Source organism: Portunus trituberculatus, chromosome 25, assembly GCF_017591435.1.
Source record: "Portunus trituberculatus isolate SZX2019 chromosome 25, ASM1759143v1, whole genome shotgun sequence".
NCBI classification, from domain to species: domain Eukaryota; kingdom Metazoa; phylum Arthropoda; class Malacostraca; order Decapoda; family Portunidae; genus Portunus; species Portunus trituberculatus.
The window spans coordinates 15,459,441-15,466,105 of NC_059279.1; the positions used below are offsets into that span (position 1 = coordinate 15,459,441).

Sequence of the window (6,665 nt, forward strand, 5' to 3'; positions counted from 1 at the left end):
CTCTTGTCTCTCGTGCAAGAAAACGGGAAAAAAAGGAACAAAAAAAAAAGATCCATGTTACTACGCATTACATTAACGTTACTAAGTACAAATAAATTAATTTTGATTGTTGAGTTTAGGGAGAATCTCAAGACTTGCTCCTTGATCCTCAGTCCGTCCTGGAAGAAAACGAGGCGAGATGGGGCGTAGGATAATGAAGCAAACTCACGGGTTGGTTACATTTGCATACATTTCACGGCTGCATTACTTATATCTTATCAGGATTAAGCAAGCGAGGAGTTGAGTTTCTTGATCCTTTTGAGGTTGTTGTTGGTGTTGTTGCTATTGATGTTGTTTTTGTTATTGCCGTTGTTGTTCGTGGTGGTGGTGGAGTTCTTTAAGACGGTTTTACTCAGTATTAATATAATTTCTCATTATTCACGTGTATTCCTCTTCGATAAGTCGTTTATACACCACGTGAAAGAATTAGTTTTCCTTACAAGAAGTAGTAGTAGTAGTAGTAATAGTAGTAGTAGCAGCACCACCACCAATAGTAGTAGCAGTAACAGAAGCAGTATACTCTGTTCATGAACGATAGAGAAATCAAGTCTCTCCCTCACGGCGGAGGTTAACTGGCCGGATTCAGTTCCCTTTGGGCGGCGGTGTCCCGAGATGTGGCGGAGGGTTTGACATGTCTTGTTGACTCGATAAACACCGCCGGACACCTGACGCTCCTACGCAGACCGTGTTACTGCTAATCCCTCGAGTCCTCAACCAGGTCTAACGCTCTCTCTCTCTCTCTCTCTCTCTCTCTCTCTCTCTCTCTCTCTCTCTCTCTCTCTCTCTCTCTCTGTGCGTGTGCGTGCGTGCGTGTGTGTGTGTGTGTGTGTGTGTGTGTGTGTGTGTGTGTGTGTGTGTGTGTGTGTGTGTGTGTGTGTGTCAAGAGAAGTGAAGCAAGACTTTATCCTTCACGCATAATATACGAGGAAAAAAGAGGCGGAAGAAGAGAGGAAGGAAGAGGAGGAGGAGGAGGAGGAGGAGGAGAAGGAGGAGGACGACGACGACGATGGTGATGAATAAAAAGCAGGAAAGAAGACGGAGGAGGAGGACTAGAGAGAGAGAGAGAGAGAGAGAGAGAGAGAGAGAGAGAGGAAATTGTAGGAATGAAGAAGGAAGGAAAGAGAGAAATATTTAACTTTGATAGCTCTCTGTCCTCATTTCCTGGATGCTTTGAGGAAAAATGGCTCTATAATGCATATTTGCCATGAGTTTCTGCAGCTGACGTGAAAACCTTCCCGTGCAGGTGTTTATCGCGTGATTGAACCTCCTGGTGGGTTTGTAGGTGCACCGGTTTGTAAGTGTACCGCATTGTACCACATCTATAATATCTATGTGACGCCAAGCTCATTTCTACTCATTTAATACTTAGACACATGCTTTTTTTTTTTTTACCTTGAGATTTGTGTACGATTAGACCATTTTATTTGTATTATCAATGGTCTATGGAGGTCAAAAGATTAATGGTTAGTCTTCACTCTTAACTTCAACAGGAATTTCTGAAGCTGTATAAAATCACCAAATAGTAAGCAGAATGACTATGGAAACGCGTCGTGGCACTCAAGGGTTTAATTTAGGAGCCTCTAAATGAACTCTCATTAATACTCAAGGTCATTTTTATACTTCTAGTCACTGCTTGATAAAAAAGAAAAAGAAATACGCGTCATTCACGGAGAAAACTGAACACGAGAACCCGGTTATTGGTCTCTGTGGCTGCTGAAATTAGTTCCTGCGGGAGAATAAAGCTCTTCAGAATACAGGGAAGGAATTTACTTGTTGCCGCGTGGGAGTGTGATCGCCATGTAAGCGCATCTTGTGCCGCGGGACCTGATTACTCCGGCTCAGGTGTCTTGCTTACCGAGAAGGCTACCCACACCAGAGGCTTAGTTAGAAACACAGCAGTGGTAGTAACAGCAATAGACAGATAGAAAAGATACACAGAGAATAGATTTAAAACATGCGAATAGATAGGTAGACAGACAAACAGGTAAAAGCAGCAACAGCAGCAGCAGCAGCATTGCATTTTTTTTTCCGTTTTTTTTCTCCTTTTTCTTTCTTCGAATCCACGTTTTTTGCATGTTCTGGCATTTGATTCTATGAGTTTTCTTGTTGTCCTGTGGTTCATTGTTATTTTTCCTCTTATCATCGTCGTCGGCATCGTATTCCTCCTCCTCCTCCTCCTCCTCCTCCTCCTCCTCTTGCACTTCAAAGGCAACAGAGTACTCAAACGGATGTCTGAAGCAAGGCATATTATTTTTTGTCATCTGCTTCTCTCGTAATTTTGTCAGAGTCTTTACGTAACGTCTTCTTTCACTTCCTGCGTTCCGGCGCCTTCTTACTCTGGGTGATGAACAAAAAAAAAAAATGGTTAGAAGTTCCTGGTTTCTTTTTGTTCACCCACGGACGGTTAGAAGGACTTGTTATCTCTCTCTCTCTCTCTCTCTCTCTCTCTCTCTCTCTCTCTCTCTCTCTCTCTCTCTCTCTCTCTCTCTCTCTCTCTCTCTCTCTCTCTCTCTCTCTCTCTGTGTGTGTGTGTGTGTGTGTGCGTGCGTGTGTGTGTTTAAATATTTGTTTGGTCTTTTCTGTGGATATTTCTTGGCTTTCTTTCATAGAGGAGCTTTGAAGGAGACTGACGTGAGTGGTCGTGGGATGGCAGTTTTGTGTGTGTGTGTGTGTGTGTGTGTGTGTGTGTGTGTGTGTGTGTGTGTGTGTGTGTGTGCACTTTTTCAACCTGACTCGTGAAACCCTTAAGTGCCTTTTTTTCGTCGACATTTGTGATGATTGAATGCAAACGTGATAGTTTTTTTTTTTTTCATTATGTATTTTTTATTTTCCTTTAATCCTTTTTATTCGTTTTCTTTTTTTTTTCTTTTAGTCCATGATGGCTTTATATCATATTTGCTCGTATCCACTTTTCTGATGATTTTTTTTTTTTTTTAGTGTTTCAATTTTTTTTTTTTTTTTTTTTTTTTTTTGTGTGTGTGTGTGTGTTTGTTTTAGCATTTCAATCCACTTAAATTTTCTCGTGGCAAGAGAGCAAAGCGTTCCTTGATAATTGTATACCTACCGCCAATCTTCTCGTCATATTTGTTCTCTCTTTTTTCTGTTTTTTGTTTTTTTTTCTTTTCTTTTCTAGTGTATTGAAACTTTTCATGTGTTTCACCATTTTAAAATCCACCAACGTTTGTAGTGGTGAGAGCGAAGCGTTTTGATTACTTGTATTCTTGCCACCAATCCTGTCTTCATTTATGTTATTTGACTCTATTCTGATTTTTCTTTTCTTTTTTTTTTTTTTTTTTTTTTTGGCTGATTCATTATTTCAATCTTTGTTCTAATTTTTAAAGAATTAGAACACTTACGCTTACGTTTGTAGAGGTGAGAGAACGAAGCGTTTCTGAATACTGCACTTAACACTGATCCTCTCGTCATATTTGTTTCCTCTTCTCTATAGTTTTTTTTTTCTTTGTGTTTTTAATCTTTTCATGTGTGCTTTAACTTTATTTAATCCACTTAAGTTTTTAGTAGTGAGAGAGCAAAGCGTTTCTGATTATTTGTATACCTACCACCAATCCTTTTGTCATATTTGTCCTCTCTCTTTTCTATATTATTTTTTCTTTTCTTAGTGTTATCATTTTTTTTTTTTTTATGTGTGTTTTGACTTTCATTAATCCATTTACGTTTATGAACACTCGTACCAACCCCCAATCCTTTTCGTCCACCCTCAGGAAACATACAACACGCACACCCATAAAGGAGTACTCATATATTTCCTGATGCTTCCTTCACCTGACACGCACACCCTCGCCCACACACTGCTCCCTCAATACCTGTCACCTTCCACTCGCCTCACCGCACACCCCCCTGTCACCTGCCACCCTTCCCCCACTCTTCTTGCTTCCTCTCTCCTCCTACTAGATCATTTTCTCCTTTCCTTCTTCTTTTCTTCCTCCTCCTCCATCTCCGCTATTCGTAACATCTTTTTTTTTCTTTTTCATATTTTTTCTTAGTTTTTTTATTTTTTTCCTAACTATTTCCTTCTCTTCCTCGTCCATTTTTTTCTTATCCTCTTTTTATCTCTATTTTTTCCTCTATCTTACTCCTCTACTTGCTTTTTTATCTCTTTTGTTCCTTCTTTAACCATTTCTCCTTTTCTATCTCCACTCCTTCTTTCTATCCTTAATTATTTCTTTCTCTTCCTCATTCATTTTTTGTATCTTTTTTATATTCTTATTTTCCATCTATCTTACTCCTCTTCTTGCTTTTTCTCCTTTTATTCGCTTCTTCCTTAACCATTTTCCTTTTCATCTTCACCCTTACTTCTTTCTATCCTAAATTACTTCTTTCTCTTCTTCATCCATTCCTTTTTTACCTTTTTTCTATCTTTATTTTCCCTCTATCCTACTCTTTTTGGTTTTGTCCTTTTTTCCCTCCTTACTTAACACTATCTCTTTTTCTATCTCCATTCTTATTTTCCTTCGTTTGTATCCTTTGCTGTTTCATTTTCCCTGTTTTTCCTCCCCCTCCCTTCTACTTTCCTTATTCATTTTTTTTCTCCTTTCTCTTTCCCTTCTTATTTTTTTTCCCTTTCACTTCCTCTTACTCATTTTTTTTCATTCTCTTGTAGTTCCTCCGTTCTTACCTTCTCCCCTTCGACCTCTTGCTGCTCCGCCTCTCCCTCCTCCTCTTCCTCCTCCTTTTCTTCCTCCTTTTCCTCCCTTCTTGTCTCCTAAGATCATGTTTCCGCTCTGGTTTCCAATGCCAATATCTTCTCACTCTCTCTCTCTCTCTCTCTCTCTCTCTCTCTCTCTCTCTCTCTCTCTCTCTCTCTCTCTCTCGTGGTAAGAAAATGCTTTTTTTCCCTCCTTAAATTTGCATTTTTCATTTTTTTGCTTTTTATAAATTTGTTGCGTTCGTGTTGTTACTTTTTATTCTATTTTGTTGATTTGCTTGTATCCTTTGTCTCTCTCTCTCTCTCTCTCTCTCTCTCTCTCTCTCTCTCTCTCTCTCTCTCTCTCTCTCTCTCTCTCTCTCTCTCTCTCTCTCTCTCTCTCTCCTCTCTCCATTTCCTTCTCCTTCTTCGTCTTCGTCTTTTTCTTTTTCCTTTTCCTCTTTCTTTGTTCTACTTTATTGTAATTTCACCTTTGCTAAAACTATACATGACATTAGCACACACAAAAAAAAAATAAATCAATAAAGATAACTAATAAATCAATAACATCTTTGAATAAACATGATGAGGAGGAAGAACAAACAGAGAAAGGATGAAGATTAGCGTAAATAACTAATCTTAAACTGCCTATAGTGTTAGTTTATTTCTTATTTCATCGGTCATTTTCCAGTAATCAGTCTTCATTAATAGCCCAATGCCACCGGATCCTTGTGCATTGTTTTGAGAGGAACAGGAGCGGTTGAGTTGTTTAAATTTAGCTTTGAGTCTATTGTAGCTGCCATCTATTGAATTTTCCTATAAATAGCATCAAGGGAGGAGGAGAATAGGAAGGAAATTATATAGAGAGCACAGAGGAGAAGGAGCAGGAAAAGGTGGAGAAAAAGGAGAAGGGGAAGGAGATGGATAGGAAGAAGAGAAAGTGGTGCTCCAAAAAAAGAAGCAGGAGCAGACAGAAGAGAAGAATGAAAAAAAGAAGGATGAGCTCATATATTAGAAAACAGGAGGAGGAGGAGGAGGTGGTGGTGGTGGTGGTGGTGGTGGTGGTGGTGGTGATGGGAGGAGGAGGAGGAGGAACAAGAAGAAGGAGGAGAAGAAAGGAAAAAAAGAAAAAAAAGAAAATTAACAACAAAGGATAAAATAGAAACAGAAAAACTAAGATAAAAAAGGAAAAGAAACAGCAAAAGAGAAACACTAAAACACACACACACACACACACACACACACACACACACACACACACACACACACACACACACACACACACACACACACACATAACGCACAAATCTTAAGCATATCAACCACTTTCAGACTTGCGCCATTCTTACTTTCCTCCTCCTCCCTGCGGCTTTTCCCTTACTCCGTGTTGTGTTTCAGGTTACAAAGGGCAGCGTGAGGTGGTGCTAAGTGGACCTTTCGTGATCAAAGAGAGCGGGTGCTAAATTATTCACCTGCCTCATAATAGCGGCTTTTACGTGTGAGGGCTACCACTGGACTCACTCCCTCCCTCCTTGCCGGGTAAACATCTTCACTCGTTCTTTCTTCATCGTGTGGTTATCAATTATTCAGTCTCTCCTTTCATTCATTCTCCCTCATGGTCTTTGGTTCCTGGGGGTTTTTTTCGTGTTTTCTTTTTCGTTTTCTTTGTGTTTTTCTTTTTTTTATTTATGCTTCGTTGGTTTTTCTTGGTTTTTCGTACTTTGTGTGTGTGTGTTGTGTGTGTGTGTGTGTGTGTGTGTGTGTGTGTGTGTGTGTGTGTGTGTCTCTCTCTCTCTCTCTCTCTCTCTCTCTCTCTCTCTCTCTCTCTCTCTCTCTCTCTCTCTCTCTCTCTCTCTCTCTCTCTCTCTCTCTCTCTCTCTCTCTCTCTCTCTCTCTCTCTCTCTCTCTCTCTTCAGAAAGTAATAATGTTTTCATTTCATTCTTCAGCATTAATTTTTTTTCACTTTTCTTTTATTCATTT

The 6,665-nt window shown here is 39.6% G+C and overlaps 1 long non-coding RNA gene across 1 annotated transcript in view; it reads left to right on the forward strand.

Annotated features, from left to right (window-relative positions):
• The window catches only part of LOC123508950, a 30,334-nt gene extending 24,133 nt beyond the window's left edge, over window positions 1–6,201 (forward strand). Inside the window, exon 3 of the long non-coding RNA XR_006676054.1 lies at window positions 6,083–6,201. This is a non-coding gene — a long non-coding RNA (uncharacterized LOC123508950). The remainder of the gene's footprint in view (window positions 1–6,082) is intronic.
• Window positions 6,202–6,665: the final 464 nt, after the last annotated feature.